This window comes from Salvelinus alpinus, chromosome 2, assembly GCF_045679555.1.
Source record: "Salvelinus alpinus chromosome 2, SLU_Salpinus.1, whole genome shotgun sequence".
Lineage (NCBI taxonomy): Eukaryota > Metazoa > Chordata > Actinopteri > Salmoniformes > Salmonidae > Salvelinus > Salvelinus alpinus.
Window position 1 is genome coordinate 35,143,168 of NC_092087.1, and position 12,868 is coordinate 35,156,035.

At 42.4% G+C, this 12,868-nt stretch overlaps 1 long non-coding RNA gene across 1 annotated transcript; it reads right to left on the minus strand.

Moving 5' to 3' along the window:
- Nucleotides 1-341: 341 nt before the first annotated feature.
- Nucleotides 342-11,040, minus strand: LOC139559638 (uncharacterized). The gene is made up of 5 exons (XR_011671800.1): nt 10,152-11,040; nt 9,552-9,656; nt 6,434-6,517; nt 1,236-6,278; nt 342-1,114 (listed from the first exon to the last, which is right to left on the minus strand). It is a non-coding gene; the product is annotated as an uncharacterized lncRNA (long non-coding RNA).
- Nucleotides 11,041-12,868: the final 1,828 nt, after the last annotated feature.

The following is a 12,868-nucleotide window of genomic DNA, read 5'->3' on the forward strand; positions in this document are numbered from 1 at the left end:
GCACAGTCTCAAAGCTCCTGTCTCTCTGTAACGCATTGAAATGTCCAAAACAAGGAACAGATTGTTCAGGGCCAAAACATTTCACTGACATCATAGGCAATTGAGGTGGGCCGCCAAACCACGTCTATTGTGTACTTTAGAATTTGAGATGGTGATACAGAAAGGGGAAAGAAATACAAGTGTAATCTCACCGAAAAACAGGGGCAAAGTGAAGCACAGGAACCAAATATTGGATTGTGTTTCTATTAAGAAATAGGCTACTTAAAAACATGAAAACCATCTACAGACTATGCAAACACATTTTATCTAGATTAATGATGAAGTCAAGTCACTGAAGCCACTCACACAGTATGTCTGTTTAATTTCAGAGGTAGAATCAGAGAATACCTCATGAATGCAATCACTCCAGACAACAGAATTGTACAAACAGATGTATCATACACACATATGATATGCTTGTTCATAGACAAAATGTAATATTAGTTATTTACTTCTGATTGGTAAAGCAGTGCTACACATACTAACCATCTATACAAGCAAGTGCATTTCAATTGGACATGGATGACTACCCCACTTTTACAAAAGTTGTGGTGACAACTGAGGAAGTCATTACTGTATGCAACATTTGGATACGCCCATGTAGGATAACGGGTTCAGCTCACGAAACAGACAAAAATGTTCAAATATACTAATATGATTGGTATACATTTTGGTTATCCCTCGCTCTCTCTGGGCCAAGTTTTCAACATTGCAAGAAGGCCTACAGAAAGAGCCAGACCCCTAATGCGTTGCTTTACTTGCTGTAGGTGATCTTTGTCTAATCAATGGATCCTCTCTCTCAATTCAATTAAAGAGCTTTATTGGCATGGGAAACATATGTCTACATTGCCAAAGCAAGTGAAATAAACAATAAAAAATGTACAGTAAACATTACACTTACAAAAGTTCCAAAAGAATAAAGACATTTAAAATGTCATAGTATGTCTATATACAGTGTTGTAATGATATGCAAATAGTTAAAGTACAAAAGGGAAAATAAATAAAGATCTCTCTCTCTCGTTAATACTTGACATAAGTCTGGATGCCTCCATGAACTCCTCCAGGGACAGCTCACCTGACAGACACACACACCTTATTGATATGCACATAGACCATATCTACATGAAAGTCATGAAAAGTAAACACTGTGGCACTAATACAATGTGGAACCTGTACATTGAGGCGAGGAATCTTACCATCTCCATTGATGTCGATCTTGTCAAACACCATGTTGGTAAAGTCCTCGGCTGACTTCTCATACTTTACTTCATTGATGGCACGGATGGACTAGTATGGAAGCAGGATACTCACAAAAAAATGAAACACCTTTTTACAAAAAGGCTCCAAAACATTTATCAATGGCTAACAGGTTCATATGTACTGTATATGGCAACATGTATGTCTTTAACATTATATAATATACTCTAGTCTAGTTAAAATAGTTGTGCTAAAGACGGAGGCTTGCTCGGCTGGTGCTAGCACATGTGCAGATCAAATGCACCGCTAGAACGCCGATTAAGGTGTTTACATGTTCTAATAATTCTGAAGATTGCTCAGAAAACCAGCTGTTTTAATCGGCCTATGCTTACTTCAATTTTTATCTTACGCCGATTAAGATCAGCAGAGTAAGGTGTTGACATGACTATTGCAAAATCTGCCTATTGCCATAATCAGTTTAATATCAAATTATTTGTGTGCATGTCAACATACTCAATGTGTCAGTTGAGTGTGGCTCCTTACATCCATACATTTTTGGGGATTGTGAATGGATTTTCCCTAATATATTCTGATATCCATAGAACACAGGTATTGTCACCTGTATGTGTCCAAGGAATGTACTCAAGCATTGGCAAGATGGTGATCCCTGGATTTCCTTTCAGGTGGGATATACCTGGGCAGAGTCCATCGGAGGGAACTGGTTCAAACAGACGCCTCCTTGACAGGCTGGGGAGCAGTATTGGGGGGGAGGGCAGCCAGTGGGACATGGAGCCCCAGCTGCTCCAAACTCCACATTAACATGCTGGAGTTGAGATCAGTTCAACTAACTCTGTTCAACTTTCTCCCACAGCTGGGGGACAAACATTGTGCTGGATCAGACAGACAGCACCACAGTGGTAGAGTACATAAACCACCAAGGGGTTCTGGGTTCCATCCACCTCCACCAGATGGCACATACCCTTCTGTTGTGTCTACAGAATCTGGCCTCACTAAGAGTTGTACACCTCCCAGGGATTCTGAACACATTACGGTGGACATACTGTCCAAGGAAGGCCCTCCGGAAGGGGAGTGGCGACTACATCCCAGAATAGTGAGTTGCATGTGGGGAATCTTTGGGGATGCGGAGGTGGATCTGTTTGGCTCAGAGAGGAACCCACAGTGCCCCCTCTGGTTCTTGATATCCAACCCCCCCCGGACCACTCAGTCTAGAAGCCTTTGCCCACGAGTGGCTGAGAAAGAGGCTATATGCCTTCCCCCCTGATTCCAGCAACTTTGGACAGAATCAGGGAAGCGAGCCACATGGTCCTTCTGATTGCCCCGAGATGGCCGAGAGGCCACAAGATCAGCACAATACTGTCACTCCTAGCGGGAACAGCATTGGAACTACCTCGGAGGCCGGGCCTATTGTCACAGGCGGAGGGCACATTGTGGCATCCGAATCCCTCCGCCTGCAGCTGTGGGCCTGGCTGCTGAACAGCGAAAATGGTCTAGTTTAGATCTTAAGCCCTCTGTTGTTAACATCTTACAGAGTGCCAGGGCCCCCTCCACCACGTCAACCTATGACACGAGGTGACGTGTTCTGCCAGCGGTGTGCGGAGCAGGGGGTTGCACCAGAATCTTGCGGCATAAGATCTTTGTTCCAGTTCTTTAGGTCTTTGTTCGATACTGGCAGGGCTGCATATACATAAGGTATATGTAGCAGCCATTTCAGCATGTCATGATGAAGAGCAGGATGGGCCGCTTGGCAGCCACCCACTCATGGCCGGGTTTCTTAAGGGAGTCCGTTGATTACACCCCTCAAGAGCACCCTCAGTTCCCAAATGTGATTTGAATCTGGTTCTTGGGAGTACTATCCAGACCTCCCTTCCAACCAATAGACTTGAAACATCTCTCTCTTAAGACAGCGTTTCTGGTGGCCATCGCCTCTACCAAGAGGGTTGGCGAGCTCCATGCTTTGCCTGTTAGTAATGAATGTTATCATTTAGGGCCGGGTAAGGCGAGCATTACCCTGCGGCCTAATCCCGCCTTCCTACCAAAGGTCCTGCGAACAGGGAAATGGTGCCAACAGCCTTATCCACCTCCATGCCTTCTGGGGCTCATGTTGATGTACTGTGTCCTGTGAGATCCCTAAACGAGTACGTGGAGCAGACTCAGGTGACCCATTACTCTGATCAGCTGTTTGTGTGCTTTGGAGATACAGGGAAAGCCTCTCTCAAAGTGGATTGTAGACAATATCCTTCAAGTTGTAGTTTTGCAAACCGTTGCTATAGTTCAGGTATTGCATTACCTGTAATCAGCTTTTGAAATAACAATAACAAAACTATTAACTCGCTAGCCAGCTTGCATGCTCTCTGTTTTCCCACTCTGCTCTCCAACTTAAGCCACCCTCCCGTTAGTTCCTTGAACCAACATTTCTTAGCACTACCATAACATACTTGATTGATTACATATGTCCTGAGACCTAAACTAAGTAAGAGATTGTTTACTGTGTCATGATACTGAGAATCAAACTGAATAATAGCACAATTTTGCCACATAAATTACCCCTTTCTTTTCTATAGGTGTGTTGGATGCTGCACTGGACTGAATCAAGGAGCTAGAGCCCCAAGTCCAACAGCTCTCTGTTCACCATCACCAGCTCCAAAGATTCTGTGCACCCAATGAGGACGTCAGGTTCTATACCCGGTTCCACTCAGAGGTCTTGATGGTGTTCTGGGAGTCCATTGCCCCCTCTGCCTCCAGGTTAATCTAGGCCCAGAAGGCTGGAATGGGAAGTGCAACACCAAGCCCCAACAGAAAGCTCCCACTCATTGACAAGTTTTTTCTTTACTGCTGTCGAGTAGCAGCTGGGCTGAAGGAGAAGGTGTTGGCGTACATCTTTGGTGTGTGTCCCTACAGTGAGCTACGTTAAAATAACCTGGACCAACTACCTATATCTTGTCTTGGGCTCTGTGTCCAGGAAGCAGGTGCAGGCTACCATGCCTGACAAGTTCAAGGTGTTCTGTTCAGAGGTCAGAGTTATCATGGACTGCACAGAGCTGAGATGTGCCAACCTCTCCTCTCTGACATTACAGTCGGAGACTTTTTCATCTTACAAAAACCACACCACCTTCATTAAGGGCCTGATTTGGATTGCACCAAGCTTTTCACTGGATCCATCTCTGATCAGGAGATCACGTGTCTCTCTGGAATCCTCAAGCTGTTTGAGCCTGGTGATGGATGCACGGCAGACAAGGGGTACATCATAGATAGGATGCTGTCAGATGTGGGGGCAACACTCATCCTTCCCTCAATCAAAAGAGCAACTGCTAACATGGAAGGACACCGAGTGAACGCAAGCCATTTCACGTCTGGGAGTGCTAGTGGAAAGAGCCATTAGGAGGGTGAAGAGGTACCATATCTGGGACATGATTCTCCCAATCATTCTGGCAGGCTCTGTCAATCAACTGTGGACGAACGGCTGCTTAATGAACTACCAGGGCCCTCTGGATCTCAAGGGTGATAAGCAAGTGTGAAAACATGATCAAGCAAGGCAAGGCACAATACAAATCAATGATTGATTTAAGTTCAATTAATTAGGTCATTATAAATAACGCCTTTATACCTACGTGTACATATGTTTTTTTGTGTGATTATTATAAATTGATCTATTAGACAAGATATGAATTTGGGATAATTTGTATATTGGATATGTATTGATAAATCTTTTTTATGAATAAGATGGGTGTTTTGGGATTTATTGTTTGCATAATGCATTAATCTATTAGAGAACATCCTTTTTTAAATTTGAAGATTTTAATTTATTCTATTGCAATGTTGCTTACATTTACATTTGAGTCATTTAGCAGATGCTCTTATCCAGAGTGACTTCCAGTAGTGAGTGCATACATTTCCGTACTTTCACGTCGTACTGGTCCCCTGTGGGAATCAAACCCACAATCCTAGCATTGCAAATGTCATGTTCAACCAACTGAGCCACACGGGATAGACAAACAACATCACACAATTAATTCATTAAAACAATTTACTCTACATACAATTTTGATTAGTTAAATACATTACATGTACATTGCCTTGGGCAACAATGTTACAGTGGCATGCCAAGTGGGATTGGCTCACCTGCTACACTACATCTTAAAGTACACATCCATGTAGGTGTAGAAGTAGTAAAGTTTCTCTCATCTCTGCTATCAAAGCATCATCTCTCAACTCTCTCTACTGTAATATCACTTCTAGTGCTTGTAACAAAGTCGCATCAATCTAAACTGGTTACAGCCAGTTGGCCCTGGACTTGCCAGTGATATTTGTGGCTGTGATTGAGCTTGGCCGGGCCATTGACAAAGTTAATGTGCTTCGCATCAGTTACACTCAACATCAGGGCACTTGATCTCGGCAAGCCCGAAGGGTGGAGCTGCAGAAGGGTCATAAACTTTCCCATCAGGGCATGCCCCAAGATGGGGTGCATCTGGGTTCACAACGAAACCACGAGGTTTGACCGAGACATTAAACAATTCAGAGTAGTTCTATAGAACCTCTGGCTCAAGCCCCTTTCTCATAGTTTCGTTTTGCCGCTCACCTTTAAGCATTCTCATGGCTAGGCCATGGCGAGATGACAGCCCACGCACGTGGCATGCCTCACTAAACCGGGTAGCAGTCACACGTGGTTTCATAATTTCTTCCATAGTGGACGGGCACACTGCTCGACTGTGCCATTCTCAATAGCAGATGACAATGATGGTGACACCTTTAAGCTCTCCATGTGGTAAAACTGAGTGCAAGTAGGGACAAAGTTTAAATTACCGTTTCTTTTACTGGGAGTTGGGGGAAAGCAGGAGCAATTGAATGCTTTAGAATCTCTGGTGACAGTAAGGGGACACTGACATGACAGCACTGGACCAAATTTAGAGAGTCAACCAGAGTCATTTCTTCCAATCCATGCAACACCTTGGCAATGGCAGGCTGTGGTCTCATGCTCCTCAAACTTGGTCCAGCAAACAGCACTGTCATGTCAGGAAGGGTCCCTGAAACACAAAAAAAGAAGCATAGACAAGAAATGAATGTTAGCCAAGATTGTAAAACTTTAGCTCAATAAATTTAAACACGAGTGAAGGCAACGTTTGAGCGTAATGGGGACAGCCTGGGGATGCCAACTTGTTTAAAGACAATTGTAACTCACCAGGGATTGCTTGGTAAAGAGTGGATTTTATGCCACTCCTGTCTGCTGTCCTTGGCTTCCTCACAAGCATTTCATCAGTGGGCTCTGGTCAAAAAAATTATAAAGAAAGATTCAGGATGAATGTAGAATGACGTGCAGTAATATGAGTTTACAAAAATGCTAAATGTGTCTTCTCTATGACAATATGAAAAATGATCTCAATTTCAAAACTTGGCCTGTGCCACGACTGCAGTACCCCTGTGCAAGGCAATGGTGGCGGCACGGTCTTCAACCCCATTGTGGTGTATTGTGCAGTCTGGAAGAGTAGAGGCACCAGATTGCACAAAGCTCTCCCAGCTGCACATGAACAGAAGTGGTTTACGATGACGGGTTCCTTGGGTGCTTGCAATGTAGTGAAAAAAATGTATCACATAGTTGTTCAAGAACAGTGTATGACATCTGCAGCAGCAAGGTCATGGTTCCTTCTCTTCAATTCTCACATTAAAACGGAACTGACCAACTGTAATAAAAGTTTACTATACTACATTTTAATGTTATCCAGCTTCAGATCAGTAATAACAAAGTAACTAGGCCTACTGCATGTCCAGGGACATGAGAACTGACACGAGTTTGATTATTTTGAACATATGAACAAAATACAGGTAAACTGCATCCGCAGCAACACTAAGCACTACTGTTTATAATGGGGCTCCTCATTCTTCCTCATTGACCTGTGACACCTTGCCCTTACTACCACTGCCTCCTGGTCTACTATGTTTGACACTGCACATTCACAAGAACCGAGCAAGAAAGAAGAATGTTGACAACAATCAATTGATGTATACTAGTAAGTTACCATTGCTACTCTTAACGTTACTGAGATTTGTCTAGCTAGAAACAAATAATAGATTACAGTGGCTGGACAAATAGTTAACGTTAATCAGTTAGCTAGCTAATAAGTGTGACAAATATAGAGGCCTTGCAGTTGACGTATGACGCCTCCTGGTGGCCATGTTGCATTAATTCTTCTGACAAATACAGCCGTGTGGATACCCCAAAACTACACGATAACAGCAAAATTGTTTTAATTCTATCTATCGGTCATTTTCCGTGGAGTATTTGGCTGCTCTAACAAGGCAGGAAAGACAACGGGGTAAAAATATGTTTACAGATTCCCCGGAATCATGAAACACCATAGGTGATATGAGAAGACTCAAGAACTGTCAGAAAAGAAGAAGAAACAAGTTTGCCAGTCAAGACCTGAACCCAGACAGCTGTCAGTACAGGGTCTGCTACGATCATTTCATCACTGGTAAGTCAAGTCTGATCGAGTTCGAGTTTAGCTGTTATGCTAACCAGGTGTTGACAACAACAGTAAATTAACCAACATTTGCATGTGTCACGAGATTATATATATTTTTTACCATAGAAATGGATTGCATGCCTATCATCGCATGTGCAGACAAATGTAAGGCTACTATTCCTAATGTGATGAGTACATTGGATAGTGATAGTTTAGGCTATTAATAAGCACGTAATGGCATAAGCTATATCAGGGATGTTTCTTTGCTTTGCACAGGAAAAATGTGGCCTTTGATAAACATTTAATGCAAATCTACTACACTTTATATGACCGGAGACATTAACAGATGCTTTCTTTTAATACGATAGTAGCCTAGGCCTACTCTACTGACACTGACAACAGATCAATAAAAACAACCTTCCCTTGAACGCAACCAATCTATGCTGAAAAGTGGACCTGGCTAGAAGGGATCCAGTTTGTGTTAAATTAAGATCAAAAGTCTTTCTGGGGGTGCATTTTAGCTAACCCTAACCCTTTTCCGAACCTAATTCTCCTAACCAGCAAAGTTAATTCTCCTAACCTGCTGTGTAAATTCTACTGCTACGAAATGTCAAATATTACTTAATTTGACAAAAGCTGGATCCCTTCTAGCCATGACCATGAAAATGGGAGACGCAAATTGTACAATATGACATCCATACAGCCTGGAGGACATTATTGTCCAAAAAACTCCAGTGGTTATCATATATTCACATAATAACCAAATGAGAATTTGTTGAACATTTTATTCATAAGAGGGAAAATATATGGACATAGGACAAAGGCCTCAATGGGATAGGACAACCTGCTGTGTTGACTATTGGTTGTTCCAGCCCAACAATAGATTTCATCTTTATATGACACTAAAACACCTGAATGAATTAAACACAACCAAACACTTAAGTGCCCTGATGGTACAGGTGACCTGAAGAAGTGATATTTAACATCAGGAGTGCTTTTCATTTGTTTATGTACTACTGTAGGTTCACCAGCTGACCTATCAAGACACCCATGTCGACTGGAATCCCACTGTGAAAATGAGCAATGCTACAGAAGCATCAGCTTCTACTTCTACTACTTCATCCTTTTCCAGAAATGAAAAGGAGGCATCCCTCAGTTTTACAAGATGGTTGTCATATGCTGTGCTTTGGACTATCTGAATGATTATGTTGTGCCATTTGAGTGCAGCACCTTGTCGTCATGACAAAGGTGCCCCCTTAAACCGTATATATAAAATGTAATTTGGAACGTGTGAACAACTATTGTTTATGATATGGTAAACATACTGTACTGTACTGTAAATTGGCTATATTGTTGTATGGGTGAAATTAAAAGTATTTTGTAATCTCTGCTTTGCCTATCCTCATTGAATAAAAAGTAGTTTTTATAGCCCAACTATTTTATTTATTTTACAATTTAAACACATTTAGCATAGACAATGTAATTGTTGTGGTAGTCTTAGGCAAACCATCTTCATTATCACCGCCAAGTGCCACTCAGACCTGGTAGAAATGTATCTGACATTGAACTTGGTGGTAGTAGTTGCGTTTATGTTTTAAGATAATGATCCCATAATTTCCTGCTTCCAGATTTTTCACCACCTAGATTACAAGGGTTGGATTTGCACTGAACTATTTCATGTCAGCACAAGGCATGTACAAAATCCAGTATATTAATTTGCCCCAAATACATTGTCTACTGGTATTGTTTTTACAGGGTTGGCCTGCTCCAGTTGTAATAGGTTTATACATTGTGTGTGACTTTTAAACTGTATTTTTGTTCACAAAATATGCTTACATAGGTACACTTATAATCCATGGTATACAAGGATGTACCCTTATTCTCTCGGGACAGTCATTGGGACCTCTTCATCTGCAGACAGGGTTTAACATCTCTCTGTATCTGAGGACATAAAACATCACAAAAAAACATGCTACATTATACTCTACTTAGAAAACACGGAATATTATGTTGCTATATATCTCTGTCGTTATAGTTTTTCTCGCTAGTGGAGAATATTTTCAAAATGTCCTCCCACAAAGGTACCTGCCCTATCCAGAGTAGCCTACTCTCCCTTTTCCGACACCTGGAACTGCTAGCGAATCCTTTCACCCTCTTCCATTGGCTGTTACTGTTAGCTAGGTATCTAGCCACAAATGCATTTAGAGTTACAACGATAAATACTCAAGATAGCTGGCTAACTAGATAATATGAAGTTAGCAAGCTGGTGATATTTAATTAACTATACAGTGTGTAAAGTTAGCTAACTAGACGAACATTACATAGCAGCTCATTTTAGTTAGCCTGAGGCAGCACACTAAGTTTCTATATAGCTAGCAAGCTAGCTAGTTAATAATACATATATTTTTTAATAATTTTCAAAATATATTTACTTACTAGAATAGGTTCTCCCACTGCCTCCGTTTTCTGGGTCCTTATAAAAATGAATTACTTATAATGGTAAATGTTTCCACATTTTCCAGTGTTAGCAAAACCCTGCCAGCCATGTGAACAGTTGAAGGGCTTCCAACAGACTGACTTTGGTCTTCCAACATGGCGTCTGATGCCGTTGCTAGGTGATTTGTGATGCAAAAGCAAGCCCTCTAATAAGTAACGTTAGCTCTAACCAATTTGGTAATGTCTTAGCTACTGTTAGCTTGCTAGCTAAGTTGGCTAGTTAGCTCAACTGGTCGCTTCAAGTACTAACTTACATTGATAGTTGAATATATATTGTTTGTGGAAGAACTTGTATCCTTATCAAGTTTAGATCTCTTCATCTGGGAATGTTCGTAAACGATATTAGCCACATCACTCATGGCAAATTGAGCAGTGACTGGGTAAACTCGATGTTCGAATTTCGAGACTACAGACGACAACCGGATATCGTCATACACCCCTTGGCGTGGGAGGACGTTTTCTATTGGGGGCGTGAAAAAAAGCCTCTGCATGTTGGCGGGAACTGAAACGCGCTGTCGTACACGTCAATCCAGAGCATCCCAAACATGCTCAATGGGTGACATGTCTGGTGAGTATGGACATTTTCAGCTTACAGGAATTGTGTACAGATTCTTGCGGGATTCATCAGTGAAGAGAACACTTCTTCAGTGTGCCAGTGGCCACTGGCCATCGAAGGTGAGCAGATCCTGGTGATGACAACGAGCATGCAGATGAGCTTCTCTGATACGGTTTCTGACAGTTTGTGCAGAAATTCTTTAGTTGTGAAAATCCACATTTTCATCAGTTGTCCGATGGCTGGACTCAGACGATCCCGCTGTTGCCAGATCCGGAGGTCCGGGCTAGCGTGGTTACATGTGGTCTGCGGTTGTGAGGCCGGTTTGGACGTATTGCAAAATTCTCAAAAACTACTTTGGAGGCGGCTTATGGTACAGAAATTAACATGAAATTCTCTGGCAACAGCTCTAGTGGACATTGCTGCAGTCCGCATGCCAATTGCATGCTCCCTCAAAACTTGAGACATTCGTGGCATTGTGTTGTGTGACAAAACAAATGCCTGTGTGAAAAGAGGATAAGCTACCCCAGGGCCAGTCTTAGCCTGGGGCTAAGATAGCCTGGTGATAAGAACAATGCAGTGTGAAAAGGCCTTTTGGGAATGGGAATGTGGGAACTGCCAAATGAGATCTGTTTCGACCAACCTGGTCTCAGAGGATTTCGTATTATTCTGTAAGTAAATCTGAGACACACCATAAAATGTTACGTTCCATATAGTATGCATACATTTTTAGATTTACAGATGTACATCACCAATTTCGTATGATATGTTACGAATAACAATTCGTAATATATATTACGAATTTGCAAAACGTACAATATGTTACGAATTTTAGCCAGGTAGGTAACGTTAGCTAGATGGCTAACGTTAGCTAGGCTAGGAGTTAGGGTTAACGTTAGGGGAAGAAGCTAAAAAGTACTAAATTCTAAAGTTGTCCAAACTCACAACCTTTGGGTTGCTAGACATTCGTGTTATATGCCCACTCATCCACCCCGACCAACAACCCTACTTGAATTTTTGAATTAAAATTAAGTAACCATCTGTTTAATGTAACCATACCAAATGTAACATAATGGTTTTATGTTTACTAGTCTAGGAGACCAGGCTATTTAAACACACTGCCCAAATGTCACAATGACAGAGCATCAAGGGGTTGTATAAGGTCTTGTATGCCACATTTTAATATCAGTTATAACAATTAATATTCTTATCACTCATGATATAAACGTTTAACTTTGTTAGTCTATACAGGGCAGCTTTAGGCTATACTGCATGATTATTGTGAGGCCAATGCATAGCAGCTCCTCCACATGACTGGGTTGCTGGCAGGGATGCCGATGTGCCGGTGCTTGTGGTCCGTCTCCCTGGAGAAGCGGTAGCCGCAGGTGGGCTTCGCCACTGTGTAAAAGGGTATCAGGGAGTTCGAGCCCACGTTGAGCTGAGGCAGGGGCTCCGGGCTGCAGCGGGGACCACTGAATGGTTTGGTGGCATGGCCTGGGTGGGTCATGGGGGGCAGCAGAGCCCTCCCATGCTGTCGTTGCCGCCAGGAGAAGACCAGGAGCTTCATCTGCTTAACCACCACTCTGCTCCTGCTGGCGTTGACAGGCACCAGGGTCTTCAGTGGGTTCCTCAGAACCTGAGAGGATCAAAGGCACAACTATTTTTTTTAAATAGCTACATATCCAGTATGGATTTATATTGATTATAATGATCAGAATGTGGGGAGGGTATGGCTATCCTAAAATATTTCAGGATATGATCCATTATTGCTGTGAAATGCTGATAAGAATGTAGTTAAGATACAGTACATTTGACATTTTAGATATGGGTGTCCAACTGTTGACAGACAACATTAGTCTTCTACATAATACAGAATACGTCAGTGAGACGACTGACCAGCCCAGTATTTCAGTAAGCCTTAAAGTGTTTGTGTTATTGGTCTGTCTCCCCCACAAATCCCCCTCTCAAGATCCTCTCATTCAGCCCTAAGTGAACCATTCAGCTGTAAGTCTACAACAGTTGTTGAGTTACCTGAGACCTCTTTAAGGCTCCTCCATCTGGTGTCAGCTCCATCACGGTGGGAGAAAGTGGCTGAACGGTGACT